The sequence below is a fragment of the Drosophila willistoni genome, assembly GCF_018902025.1.
Source record: "Drosophila willistoni isolate 14030-0811.24 chromosome 2L unlocalized genomic scaffold, UCI_dwil_1.1 Seg72.1, whole genome shotgun sequence".
NCBI classification, from domain to species: Eukaryota; Metazoa; Arthropoda; class Insecta; order Diptera; family Drosophilidae; genus Drosophila; species Drosophila willistoni.
Genome location: NW_025814049.1, coordinates 3,765,846 through 3,781,380, shown reverse-complemented (window position 1 = coordinate 3,781,380; position 15,535 = coordinate 3,765,846). Strand labels below are relative to the sequence as shown.

At 36.8% G+C, this 15,535-nt stretch overlaps 2 non-coding genes across 2 annotated transcripts; one reads left to right on the top strand and one right to left on the bottom strand.

The window, feature by feature from the left end:
- Positions 1 to 1,119: 1,119 nt before the first annotated feature.
- Trnaa-ugc lies at positions 1,120 to 1,191 on the bottom strand. Its single transcript has one exon. It is a non-coding gene; the product is annotated as a tRNA-Ala (tRNA).
- Positions 1,192 to 1,564: 373 nt separating this feature from the next.
- On the top strand, positions 1,565 to 1,636 carry Trnaa-ugc. Its single transcript has one exon. It is a non-coding gene; the product is annotated as a tRNA-Ala (tRNA).
- Positions 1,637 to 15,535: the final 13,899 nt, after the last annotated feature.

Here is a 15,535-nt window from a genome sequence, read left to right as displayed (position 1 = left end):
AAAATTTATTCCCCAACTCGGGAGGGATAGACAAAGATAGCTTCAGAGCGACATAGAGACAGGCTGATAAAAGTTTTCGGGGAAAGAAAACAAAAAAAAAACAGTCGAGAGGAAATAAAGTTTCTGTTTTTAAGCCTTTAGCTTTGGGATTTACGGCTAATAAATGATTTAAATTGGATTTTCAAATGGAATGCCAGGTGGCAACCAAAGAGAGCTTAAGATATCTAACAATAAGAGAGAGAGAGAGCGAGAGTTTCTGTGGGGTGAATATCTAATGAGAAAACAGGCATTTAATAATCTTCGATGGATAAAAAAAAGGCGATTTATTGAACCAATTCGCCTCATTGACAGAGACTTATGCTCTTACCATAATGATCCGCCATAGAATCCCTTCAAAGTGTCTTCTTCTACTTCGGTCAAATAGCATAACGGTATTCGAAGATCGTTCCCGCTATTGAAACTGTAATTGCATTTCCACTAAAGAATCCCACACAAACACTTGGACGCACACATTGAATCAATTTAATGGAAAGAGAACTCAAAAAACCTAAAAGTGAATTTGTTTCGACGTCAAAAAACCGTGCAAAAATCGTTCAATCTTTTTAAGTGAACAACCAGGCGAACAGCATTTGACAGCACAATGTTTATTCCAACTCACACGTACGCACAAACTCACACACACAACAAGTCTTAATTGCTGGGCCCGCATCTGTGTTTGTGTATAAGAAAAAGTATTTACGAGTGTGTGCGTGCGTTTTTGTCACGGTTCTTTGGCTCTCGCCTTGGCTATCTCTATCTCATTCTGTCTTGTATATTTTACATTACATAAAGGCTGAAAACAACAACAACTGATCATGCGGGCGTGTGAAAACAACACAGAGCACAGTGCGGAAGAGAACAGAGACGATGTCTCTCTTTTGCTGTTCGCCTGTTAGCAGCATGGATCACTTTATCGATTTTACGAAGAAGCGAAAAAAATGCGATCGATTGTGATCTCAAAATCGGAATATTTCACCTAGCCGTACGAAACAGACGACGAATCATTTTTATATACAAAACCATTTGCATGAGCATCATAAAGAGTAAGAAAAAAGAAATTGGCATTAAAAAAAATTGTACTGGAGATGCCGGGGATTGAACCCGGGGCCTCTCACATGCAAAGCGAGCGCTCTACCACTGAGCTACATCCCCATGTGTGTGATGATGGTCAAAATGCCTATACAAGCCAGAGGGTAGGGTGGGTAGAAAGTATTACGTTACTCACAACTCAGGTATGATATGTGAATAAGGTAATTAAAAAGGTTGGGTAGCTTAGAAGTACTCACTGTATTTTTAATTAAATTGTACTTGCCTTTTTTGTGGCTAAATAAATAAACTTAAATATTGTTAAGCATTGAGTTTGCTTTACTTTTTATAAATAAATTACATTTTTTAATTGTTTATTATTTGTTTCTTAAATATTTGCATTTAATATTTACCTTTTGTTTTGCCTGTCTTTCGTGCGCGCTCTTTGCATCCCTTTCTCGCTCAACCAAAATGCAATTTGAGCGCTCGCTCGTCACATGGGGATGTAGCTCAGTGGTAGAGCGCTCGCTTTGCATGTGAGAGGCCCCGGGTTCAATCCCCGGCATCTCCAGTACTATCTTTTTTTTAAAACTGTTTTTTTTTTTAGATTTTCTCGTTTTTAGTGCATTTTGAAAATGTTTGAAAGACATGCGAAAAGCAAAGCTGGAGCTGGACCTGGAGTTTGCTGCTGCTGCTGCTTGGGTTAGTTTGGCTTCACAGTTCAGTTTTTGGACTTGATTTATGCGCATCGAGGCGGCAATAATGAATTATTTATACCGATTTACGGCTGCCAGCCAGGTCTGCATGTCAATTGGCAAAAACACTAGACGATGAGAGTGGGATTTAGACTTGGACATATGTATGTACACATACGTATCTGTGTATGTGTGTGTTGACTTCTGGCAAGCATTTAAGCCAAAAGCCACAATGCAGTCAAGTGGTTAAAATGTGTACAGGAAATTTTCTTCAGGGCATAGAACGGGTGAGTCTCTATGTATGTGTGTGTGTGTGAATTGAGGTTTTGGTACTCCTTTCTCTAGTAAAGGAAATTGCCTGTTCTCACTTTTGCAACATTTGCCTAGTTGAAATTAAAATTAAATTTTGTATGAGCCGCAAGTTTCCCTTGGCTGCAACATTTTTGCCCATATTGTACAATGTACATACAAATATTGGACAGGCAATTGATTTTGTTGCGGTCGACTGCTGGGAAAGTCTTTAATTTTCCACACACACACACACTAATACATTGGCCATAGCATTGAATTTCATCAATTAGCAAAAAGGAAACCAAAATCAAAATCCCAAACCCATAGACACATATCACATAAATATAATTATGCTTAGTTCTTTATCCCTCCCTCCCTCTCTCTCTCTCTCATGCTCTCTCGCTCTCACTGAACATTTTCTAGCATATTGAAATTAATTACCACAAAACGACATCGACGTCTGTTCGTGTCAGTATCCTGTCTGTAGTATCCTATCTTTCTCTCCTATGGCTTTTGTCTGTTTCTGATTGTGTGTACATGTCTCAGTTTGTGTGTGTGTGTGTGTATGTGTGTATGTGCGTGTTTGTAATAAATATTTTATAACCCCTGATGGACTTGAAGGCATAATTTAAATAAAAGAAAATCCAAATCGAAATTGTCACACAAAATTTATGTAATTGCATAAACACCACAAGGATCCAATAGAGAGAGTTTACGTCCCCCTCACCACATCCACCCCCTATTTCACTCGGTCTGGCTAAATAATTGAGGCAACAAACTAAACAAATGACATAACCTCAATTTTGTGACGGGCGTGTCAAGTCGAAAGTGTGTTGCAAGATGATACTTCTGAGTGGGTGGTAAGTTTGCTAGGTTTTCGTCTAGGAGGGCACATTTCAGTGGATGCTTATTGCATTCACAGGAATTAAATTGCTTTGTCCAATACATAAATACATATAAATATGTATTTCAATTCTGCCTGCTTAATCAACATTCCATGTACGAAATTTATTTGAAATTATTTGAAACCCTCTGGAACAATTTTACTCTTACAATGATATTAAGTTCAAAGTTATAATTATTCATAATTATATACAATTATCAATTTATATTACATTTGAGCCTGGTTTTGGTTTATTATTAAAAAAAATGCCAAAATCAAGTTCGAATATTTTTAGTGTGCTTAGTGTGACATTCCAATTCAGAAGTCGAAGGGGAAATCTGATAATGACGAATATCGTCCTAATTTCTTTTTGTTGCTTTAAAATTCTGACCTCGAGTCGCCTTAATTTCTAACGTATGTATGTGAATAAGAGAAATACCTAAGAAGGATAAAGACGCCTTGTTCTTTAATTGAAAACCTTAAAAAAGTTTTCCCGATTTCTCAAAGAGTATATTGTCAGAAAAGAATAAATATTTAAATTAACATTAACATTATATTTAAATTAGGGATGTAATTTAGTAAGAAGATTGACTGTACTTTACAATCACATTATAAATAAATAAATAAAATTGGGGATGGATACGGGCTTATTTTTTAGATATGCCAAACATGTGAACTAAAAATGTTTCAAAATGTATGTGCATTGACTATATTAAAAAAAATTAGCCCAAATTCTTATTTAGAAAGAAAAGGTTATTCAAGTTTAAGGTTTTCTGTCTCCTTCGTTGAGATGTGGCAAATAGACGGAGGCCAAAAGTCTAGGACCGATTCGACACGTAAAATGCTCATTCTTGATTTTTAAAGCACTAATTGTAAGTGTTTGGGCCCATATCCTGTGCATACTTTCATGTCTAACAGCTTAAAATTGAACGTCGTAAATGTTTTTACATATGTAGATAGTTTTTCAACGCCATTTTCATCCTAATTGCCTAAATGGCTTACGAAGTATTATCGTTTGATAGATATTTTTTTTAAGCGAAGTCTTTTTATCTCAGCTTCCACTAGGACTTTTCATGATCGGAGAATATAAATCAATGTTAATCAATTGGGACTAGAATCTGGTAAATAAACCTCTGAAACTTTTCTTTTTGTCTAATGCGTAGTACATATGTTCGAAAGTGTAGCTTGTTTAAGTGTTTTTTCTATAACCATATTTCAAAATTTGTTTTTCAGCCTCACTTCAAGTCGCATATGATTTTTGTAAATTAAAACAGAAAACGAATTGCCAATTTGGTCTTAAAGATACATTTTGAAGGCATTTTGTATTAAGATTTAGAGGTAACTTCTGATTCTATGTATATAAAATATATCTTATCATTTTGGAAGGACCTTAACTTACAAAAATACTACAATTTATTGTTCTTTTGAACACTTTATTCATTGAACTAATAGTCAAGTAAATCAAAGTTTAGCATTCCAAACTTACCAGCAAGGCCAACTTGGATTGATTTTTTAACAACAATTTATTTTCTGTTTAGATATAAGCTTCTTATCCTTAAAATATCCATATTATTTATTTTTCTTTTCCACATATGCCTCATATCTTTCAAGTCCTTGAAATGATTTCAAATCCAGCTTAAACTATAACTAGTTTCTTGTTAAACACCAAATCACATGGCTAACTGACTATATCCTTTGCTAATGCAATAAAGCTCTCAATTATTATCGTTTTATCGTCTCAACACATTTCGATCCCCACACTAACAAAGTCATGACCCCTCCACGCACACACATACACACACACACACCCATACGCAATAACAGAGTCCATGCTCTATCCGTTTTGCCCCTTAAAACACTTATATGGCTTATCATAATCGTATGACCCTAAGGTTGAAAATCCTTGCCCCTGCTGGCGTACCCCTTATGGCAGCTGTTCTAATTACTGAACCACAAATGCGGACATTTGCAAGCATAGATAAGAAATTTTGAGGATATGAAAAGCTTACTCTTACCTTACCTTGCCATGTGACAAAGTCCGCCCTAAGACCCTCAACTTAATCACATTAAACGGACATTTAAAATTCTCTTTCTCATATCATCAATATCTTGAATTGTGTATATGTGCGTGTGTGTGTGTGTGTGGCGAGTTTGGGTGTTTGTGTGCGTGAGAGTTGGGAAAGTGAAAAACCATATTTCCGTTAAATACTCATAGTCAGTTGTAGAAAGATGTGAATTGAATGGGTTTGGAGAGAAATGGGTTCGCATGAGGTCCGAAAGGACATCTGCAACTGTCTCTCAGTATGTACATAATAAGTAGTAAGCGTGTGTGTGCGTGTGCGTGTGTATGTGTGTGTAAATTAATAATGCATTCGATATCGTAGCCATTTTGCATTCAAATTCAATTGTGCGTGCGTGCAAATTCAATTCCCCAAAGCCCACAAGCATAAAGTAAATTATATTGTGCAATATTTAAATTTCCAAACTATTTTATGAGCTCAAATCCACAAGGATAAGCAGGGGTAGAATTGGTAACGGCATCGTTAGCCTGCCCGGTACATCTGGCACTTAAAGCTAAGCGACCCATTAATAGGTTGAGGTTGAGTCCGCTGGTGACAATTGCAATTGCAAGTGTCAAAAAAGAAGCAACGGAGAGTAAACCAAACCAAACCAAACCAAACAAAAAAAAAGAAGAGAAACCCGAAGCCCATAGTCAACCCAACCCCATTGAAACCTCTAGCCGACACAATCACGTTTCAATTAACACACATGGTTGGGCTCGGATCTGCAACTCTTGCCCAGCTTGACCAGCTCGTCCAGCTTGCCGCCTTTTTGGTCATATTCATATGTAAAACACGCACGCAACGGTCCCACGCTAGAGAGACGGAGAGACACGGGGAGAGTGAAAAAGAGATGGAAGAGAGTACAGCACCCTGGACATCATAATTCCGGCCACAATTCCCAAACACCGCAAAAACAACAGCAGCAGCAGCAGCAGAAGCAGGAGCAGCAGTAGCAACAGAAGCATAGCCATTTTTGAATGGGATGGAATGGATGCTGGGAGTTTAGTCGACAACCATCCCGACATCCCCACATCTCCTCATCATGGAAAGGACATTCCCCGACATCGTCGAGTTCTATGGGGCGCATGAACTAATTACGTTAATATGCGACAACGTTTTCATAGGCGAAAAATGTTTGCTGCACTGCAGGATGTCCAAAAATGGGAGGAGTGAGGGAGAGAGGCAGCAGGCCATAGAACCTGTGAGTGCAAGAGCGAGAAGGAGTGCAGATTGTGGACACGAAGGACTGGAAGTCAGTGGAGGTCACTGCAATTGGATAACCGACAGAACTCACTGTGCAAATGAGTTGAAGTGAAATGTGAAGAAAGGCGCCAACAAAAATGGGACAAATGGACAGTTATGAGACCGAGGCAAAAAGGTAATTTTTAAAGCAGGCTAAATAGGACAATGAAATCTAAACTCTTCCTGCCTCTGAGGCAGTAAAAATAGATGATTACCATTTTCTATTGGGGCACTCAATTTTGAAATAATTTGAATATTGATAAATCCTTTTAGAATCCTATTCTTGATTATATAAAACATGGAAAAAATTAATTATAAAAATACTTATAAAGGTTTTTTCTCGTAATCCTGGATTGAACAAAAACAACGCCATTACCAATTTACTTATTTGGAGTTAAACAAGTTTTTCCTTTTAAGCTTGTTCTTTTATATTAAAGACTAATTGAATTTTTATAAAACAAATATATACGATAGCACAATGTTAAGTGAAATAAATGAATGATTTAGTTCAGGATAGGTACAAAGTCTTGATAGGTCGATGACACAATCTCTTCTGAATCGTGACCGTGTCGTGTAGTATATAAAGTTCCTTGATATTACTCTAACATTTTCAAATACTATTAACGGAAATTGCATTGGGTTCTGTTCCTTTTTTTTAAACTAGGTCCTTAGCAGGTCCCCTTTATTTGAGTTAAAGCATCTTGTAGCCAATAAACTGAGCTGTGAAAGTCTTCAGTTTTGTTAACCTCATCTCTCAGTTGAGTTAACACAATAGTGTAGGCCAATTTTAACAAATTTGAAGCAATGATGCACAAGCTAATCCGATTACTTGGCCAATTAAAGCAAGGGGTGTTATTGTAGAACTGATTTTAAGAATATTTCATATGCATTCCTATAGCGAATCCTGTTCAAAATTTTTGCAGCAATCTCTATCTCACTAAGAACCCTAATCCCATACTCATTTGGCAGCACACACACACATACACACACACACATACACAGATATACAGAGGACACAACTGAGCAGAGCCATTATGTCGGGTAGCTGGCTCTTCCCTTACATTTCAGCAGTTACAAGTGACTGTACATCAACTGTCAGTGGAGTACAATTTTGGACGAAGCTTCATGCCAAGCCCTCGGGCAGGAGAAATTGCAACTGTTTGGACGCTTGGCTATTAAGAATGCCAACACACACACACACACACACATATACAGAGAACAAGAGGGACGTGTGCTTGAATTCCGTACGTGTTGAACGTCGGTTATCATATCAGGTGTACTACAAGCTAAGCCCCAACAGCATTAACCCAACCCAAAAACCAATCCATAGCACAACCCCCCAGAACAACTACCACCCCTTCCTCCCCGCACAGTGCTTTTGCATTCATAAATAAGACATTCAACGAGGCAACATTCAACGTGGGACACAAGCTAGCCACATCCCGTTGCACGTTTACCCTGTTGTTCGTGTCTGTCTCTGTCCATCTTGTGGACTCTCCAGGTTACAACCTGCAACCTGCCCATCATCGGGCTAACCAGGAGCCAAAAACCCACATTCGATCATTCACACACGTACAACACTTATAGAGTTGCCTTCTCCTCCCAGTCCCTTAGGTGAACGGGACAAACGTTGGTGGTTGCAGGTACGCATAGTCCTCATCCTCATCCCCATCCCCATCCCCAACTTCCAGCTCTTCCTTTTTACTCCTGTAGCTGTTGCTGTTGCTGACAGCGCTTGCTGTCATTCATTCATTAATGCATTTTCCTGATTTTCACTCATTTAACTCTATAGATTTTTCATTTTGCCTATTACGTGGCAGGCGGTAGGTATGTCCAGTAGGTAGCTAAAACACAGGAGCACCGAGAGAGAGACGAGAGATGCCCTGGATGGCATTTGCTTGCCATAGACCCGGTCCGGGCTTGGCTTCAAGCTATGCTTCATTTACTTTGTTGTCAGTGGCCATTAGTTTTGACGCACTTTGGGGCTAGATTCTGGCTGGTTGGTAGGGTCGGTAAGGTCGGTCACTCATTGATGGCAAGTGGGTGGAAGTTTCGATAGATACCAGTTGGCCCATTGCCAAAGGCAATAGTATTGTGTCTTTCAAAGTGTTCTCGTGCGGGTGTGTGTGCGTAGGTTAGCTATAATGGAGTTGCAATGTATCAAGTGTACATGGAACTCCTTTTCAATAGATGAAAAAACAACACAAAATCTTTCGACTAGTTTAGACCAACGTAATTATTTCTACGATTGTTAATCTTGGAACTATTGATAACATCGATTTGCTACTTTTGGGTTAGTCGAGTTAAAGAAAACTGATAACTGATAACAGTTATATCTTTGCCATACAGTTAATGCTAGTGATTTCATAAAGGGACTTTTTATATATTCCTACTTGTTATAAAGCAGACTCTATCTTCTACTTGTATTGTCTTTATTGACAGAAGGAATTGTGCATTCATTATCGATAAATCAAATAATATATAAATTTAAAAATTATATTAATATTATTAACCTTATTGAAGGTTAATAATCATTCTGCAGTCCTAGAGTGCTTTGGAAGGCATAAGAGTCTCCAACTTTGGATTCCAATCTCTTTTTGACCTGTTATATATCAATTCAGTAGATAACATTTTAAGAATACTTCATATTTTCGAGTGAAATATATTTAATATATGCAGTCCTCGGTGGATGAGTTGTCTAAGTGGCCAAGTCATTCAGTCAACTGAACAACAAAGATCCGTGTTCGAATCCCGGGCTAGTGTATGGATGTAGTTTTCGTCTAAGCCGAAGGCCTTAGTTGCCAGTGCTTGTAAAACATAGTTAGGTTGATAATTTACAACTATATCCTACACATTAATAATAATAATAATAATAATATTTAATATGATCCTTATAAACAGTATGATAAAACTATAAAAATTGTTTAACATTTATACATTATTATTAAGGTCAAGAAAATAAATACTATATGGTCGAAATTGAGAGGTCATCCCTAAGTACTCGTGTAGAGGCAAAATACCTTTTTTTTAGAGCTTTATGTAAAATAGAGTATACTCGGATAGAATTGAATAGAGTGAGTGACAGACGCACAATGAGTGAGTGTGTATGAGTATTAGTATATTTTGGTACTCATACAAAGCAAATTGAATGACACTGAGTACTGACTGAGTACTCAGTAAAACGGAGTGACAAATTTGACACATCTAAAAACATTCGAGTTATTCAAGTATCAGGGTACATATTTTGTGTATTTATTTTCTTTGCATCGTTGAAACACAGCAGTCGCAAAAATGGAAGGAGGACAAACTATCCAAAGTGAGAAAGTATGTAATTTAAAGCGTATTTTGTTGTTTTTGTTTTCGTTTGTTTTGTTATTGCTGTAGTCAAATATTGCATATAATGCTGTGTCGGCACCTGTCATTTGGATACATTCGAAACATACTCACTTATACTCTCTGTTTTAACATTGTGCGGCCGAGTATAAAGCAAGCCTATCCACTCACTCATACTTATTCCGTTTCGCACTCATATTTACTCAACTCAATTTAAGAGTTGTATATCCGAATGTCACTTTTTTGACATTCATGCAGATGTCTATTAGACACGCCTTGAAAATTACTGATCCAATTTTTATTTTAATCTTGGCTTTATGCCAAATGGTGACCAAAGCTTCAGCCAAAAAGAACTTGGTATTTAACATTTCTTGCTCAACTTACATAGTTGTATTTTATGCCATTTTTCAATACTAAATCAAATTGGCGACATTTTTTAAATGTGTCAGACAAGAGAGTACATTTTTTTCCTCATTGAATAAGATATTTTTCGTTATTATATTTTTCTATTCTAGGATCTATTCCGCACATCTCTCAAATCGATTCTTCATATAAAAATCTATTAAATTGTGTTTTTTGTTTTCGACATATGTAAAAGAATACATAAATTATAAACATATTTTGCTTAGAAATGTTCTAAATTTATCTTGATCTTTTTTCTAGACAATCTTTCGTTTTTTTTTTTCAAACCTAAAAATCTATTCCTGTTTTTGCAATCAAAATTGCAGTCCCAATATAAAATTATATGGCGAAACTGTCCCAATCCATGTGGATGACATGGAAAATTGTAGTTCTTCGAAGACATTTCCAAATTGATTCAATGTTTTCATGTTTTTGAGGCAAAGTTTAAATATTATAAATACCAATCGAATCGCCCTAAAGTTTGTTTTCAATTTGTGATACACTTTCTTTCAATTGGAATTGAAGTGAAATTGAACAAATAGTGAAAAGGAGTCTCATTGAAAGCACCTAGCACCTTAATATACCTTCAGCAATCACCTTTTTCTCTTTCATTTTATACTTTCTTTTGACTCCTTGTTTGGTTGTTTTTTGGGTTTTTTTTTGTTCGGTGTGCTATCTCAAGTGACGAGTTTTTGCACAAACACTGAAAGAGACGACACTTCTTTAGCTTCAGCTTGAGCTGCGTTTTATCTACGACTCGATTTTCCAAGCGTTTAAGCAACAATAACAAAAACAAAAACGAAAACAAAAACATCAACAACAAGCTGGGCAGGAGGAAAAGGCAAGTAAACAAAAGTCAGACTCGTCTGTTTTCCAGTTTCTCAGGTTCTCTTCAAGGCTCCCGATTCTCTATGTCCACATTAAATGACGCTCGAGGGCAACAGCTACAAGGACTCGTCTCCCCTTTCCCCATCTTCCGACGTCCGTTTCAGCCCCTCATCTTGGTCTCAGCTCAGCTCAAAAGTCAAAAGGCTATGGGACAGCGACTTGCGACTAAAACTGACTTTGGCTTTTCAGGTATAATTAATCTTGTTTAGCTCTGGTTGTTGTTATTGTTGCTGCTGTTGCTGTTGCTGCTGCTGCTGCCTGTCACCCTCTGGGTGTCCAGTGTGTTTGTTTGTATTTTTCGGCAGCTCCTTGAAAGTAATCCTACTGTCCTCCCACTGGTTTCGTTCCCTCTCCATCTCCCCTTCACGCCCACTTGCTATCGTAATGTATTTAGAACGAGTTTAATTTGCTAGCCAGCACAATTTTTCTCGTCCTCTTCACTCCCATTCTGCATTACTCTTCCATTTCGGGCTTTCTCTTTCTCTCGGTGAGTGCCCTGGGCCAGGTTAACTATTAATTTTCGGGCCCCTGAGCAAGATTAACGAGTGCATGATTGCCTCAAATTGTCCTGCCATCAGACTGAGCGCATGGCCGATCCCGTCTACAGTTAATAGTGGAAATTCATAGCATACTTGAAGGCGTGGAAATTTTTTCTACCCCCCCGTCGACTTCTCTTACCATTCTCTTTCTCGCATGCTGTGTCTACTTAATTTTTTTGTTGTTTGTAGCTTATTTTAGTGCAATTTTTGTCGCCATTTTTATACTCTTGCCAATGTGGGCATATTAGTTTTATGATTTGATTTGAATATTTCAGTGGCGTTTCTTGGGGTCTTTCTCTAAAAATTTTGAAATTTTGACATCTCAGGTCTAGTTTTTTTCTACTATTTTATTTAAGAATATACCATATTTTGACATATTTGTCATGTTGCTTAATCATAGGCGGTCTGGGGCTACAAAATGGGGAACTTTACTCCTTGAAGTATGGACCATGGACTGGAAAAGTATTCATTGTTTTCAACAAATTTAAATATTTTTAATCCCTTGAAACTAACTAAGTGTAAGCAATGTTCGCTTGTAGCATTATATTTTATCCATAGGACCTTTTAAAAATTTCTTGATTTGTGTTAAACAGCGAATTTAATATTCTATATTTCGAGGATCAAAGTTCCTCCATTTGTATTGTCGCTGATTTTCAATTTTTTACAGTTAATAGGTACTCAAATCTGAACTTTTGACAGCCAAATGTTATAGTGGTGCTTTTGAAAAACCCAAGATCTTTATCTACGTATGATAAATACAAAATACAAGTTAAGTACCAAGTTTCATTAACATTAATCGTTCTTAAACTGACAACGAATGATGGACTGTTAAAAAAGAACACGTGTATATCAATTCGACTATAATCATTAGAAACATTCTATAAATACAAATGTACATATTTCTATGTAAGTATGTCCAAATCATCTACTTCTCAGCCCGTAATCGTAATATTTTTATTAAATCAACGAATTCAAGAATACATTATTTATTTTAAGGTAAGTTCGATGATTTAAAAGCCATCTAAACGTTTAAATTCTTATGAAGTTTATGTGAATTTTGATTACCTAATTCCCCAAATGATCTTATTCATTTGAATGATTTGATATTACTATAACAATATTACACATTTCATTAGTAAAAGAATACTTTTAAATATCGGAAATCACAATTCAAGTATTTAAGTTGCCTTACGGACACTTAAAATTGAGTCTTCTGTTTGGCAAAATGTTCTTATTTGTTTCGACAAATCTGTAAACATTTCTTCGAATGAAAGGGTATAGAAAAGTGCCTTTTTGGTTTAGGCTACTTTGAATGTTTTTACTTTTGACCCCGAGAGTTCTTGTCTCGGGGTTTCTTTTTTTTCTTCGGATGGGGGTTGCCTAAAATGGTAATTAATTTTGCTGCTGCATGTCACAGCTGCTTTTGTTGCTGCTGCGCTTAACTTTAATTTATTTTTGTTTGCAATTGCAATTAAGGTTTTTTTGCACTTTAGTTTTCTTTTTTTTACATTTGATGGCCAGATAAGCAAAGGAATGGAAAAAAATGTACTTATAATTGAAAATGTATTGCTTTTGCCTTGCTCTTTTGTGTTCTAATTGCGAAATTGCAACTTCTTCTAATTCATTGAACTCAAATGGTTGGACGAGTAACCTTTCATTTTGCCACACATTTTCGACTTTTATCTTCATTCTTTCTGCCCTGAGCTTTTTTTCAACAATTTTCTCATGCTGTTAAGTAAAATGTTTTCATTGTATTTGAAATTTGCTGCCACAACGAGGCAAATGTAGCTAGAAAGTTGTGGGCGAGAAAGGCGGAGCAGAGAGAGGTTAAAGGATAAAAGACAAGGAAAGTCGAAGCGAGGATTTTCTCTCTCTTGTTTGTTATGGCAACAAAGCCTGAATGTGTTTTTGTGCAGTTGACACCTGCAAATGCAAACACACATACACATACACATTGCACACATATTGCTGCAAGCAGATTGCTAGAAATTTGTTGCACCATCTGCTTTATCTGGGTGTCTGTCTGTGTGTGTGTGTGTGTGATAGTGACAGGCTTCTGTTTGGAGTTTTTTTTTTGCAGAAGAATTTGAGACTAAAAATAGGGAAATCATGTTTTCAATTTACCAGAAACATGAGAAAGTTGGAACAAATGTTGTTGTTTATATATTTTGTATATTTGACTTCAGTTTCAAGGACCCCACGGCTAGAGGTCATATGCATACATTTATGGTCATTGCTTGTTAGGTGACCCAGCAAATGTTTCAATTTGCTAGAAATTGTGAAACCTTTTTGCATCTCTCTATCAGTTTTTTTTTGGTTTTTTGTTTTTTGGCTGTCTCTGCATTTGCATTAAGTACCACTTAACAAGGAATTTCAATATTTTATGCAAAATACTACTCCGTACTCAGTATTCCGTACTCCGCTCAAGACCAATCTTTATGCAATCCTTCTGTCTGTTTTCTGTCTGGTGGGTTACGACGGGGGAGGGGGAAATGGAAAGTTTCAATAACTCCAAGCGTCATGGCTGAAAAGCCCATGAATCACTTTTGGTGTCAACCTCCTGTGGCTTGCGATTGACTGTCAACGAGATTTGCATCAGTATCGCATCCTTGACTTTCTCTCACCTCCAGTCCCCATTCCCTGTCTTCATCCACCCTTCCCCACATCACACACATATAGCTTACATGTGAAGTTTTTTTTTTTTCGGTGGAGTTTTCACATGAATGACTAACGACTTGTAAAGACACACGTGCGAGTGCGAGTGTGCGAGTGTGTGTGTGTGTCTGCGGGAGTGTATATGTCACACAAAAAGATGAAATATCAATCAAAATATACAATTTCAAGCTGCAATAATTCTTCATAACCCTTAAAGACCTAGACAAATGGAACATTTCAAAAAACCATTTTCGTTTGAATTTCTTTTCGCTGATTCAATGATTATCAATTCCAAAGCACTAAATCAATCAGTAAAATGAAAGAAGAAAACGAAGAATTTTCCTCTCTGACCTTTTGACTCCTTTTTTAACTGCGATTCCATTGTGCATTTTGTGCATTTCGACGATTACCTAATGCAGCGTTGCATAATTTTTCAGCGAAAAATCAAATATTTAAACGCACAAAAATCTTTTGTGCACAAAATCAAATAGTTTTTTTCTTTGTCTGTCCCGCCCCCTCCTACCCCCGCCCCTCCTACCCCCTTCGTTGCACCTAGTTGAATGAGTTTAGTTTTTCCTCTGGTCTAGTTCTCGTCTGAGGGCAAACAAACTTTTTTGCCAGAGCGTCAGTTAATTTAGTCAATTCAGTACCACTATCCTTTCTACAGTGACTCCGTCTTCTCTCTCACTCTCTCTTTCTCTTTTTCCCTCTCCCTCTCTTTTTTCACTCACCTGTACTATTACCTGGCAACTTGCACTTCGCATTTGCATTACGTTTCATTTCATTTAGTTTCGTTGGCCGCAAAAAAAAAGAAGTATGCTGAAATTTTTATGAGGCGTCCGCGTGCGAAAATCAACAGAAAATTTACTTAACTTTCAACTGTATGTGGTGGAGGGAGGGAAGCATTGCGGGGGTGAGTGTAGGAAAGGCTGATTAAAATATCATCATCATCAGCATAGAAAAGAAAGTCAAATTTTGCTGCCAGTTGACTATTTAGAGATACCCTACAATTTGAGCTAGATTTTCCACCTTAAAGTATGCAATAAGCTGTAACGTTTTCTTTTTTGGCAAATTATTGTGAATTAAAAATAATCAATGAAGCTAACATTCATTATAGACAATTTTCAAGGCAAATGAAGTTATATATTTTTTTGACAACAGAGAATAATTTTCTAGCGCATAGAATACTTTAAGAAGCAAGGGAGAAATTTTAAAAGTATTTTCTCTAAGACTCCCTATAAGTAACTCAACTTTTTGATTCCGGAACTAGAACAAGGCATTAGCACAATATGCATTTGAATTTAAAAGTAATTTTGATTTGACTTTTTATAATCAGATGATAAGTTTCAATATTTCAGATAATATATAAAAGATTTTTCTCATCGCTTTATTTCGAAAGTACACAACAAAAGTCCAAACTATTTTTGGACCCACATCACACAAGTAATCACTTTGGTTGGCTTCGGCTAAAGGAGAATC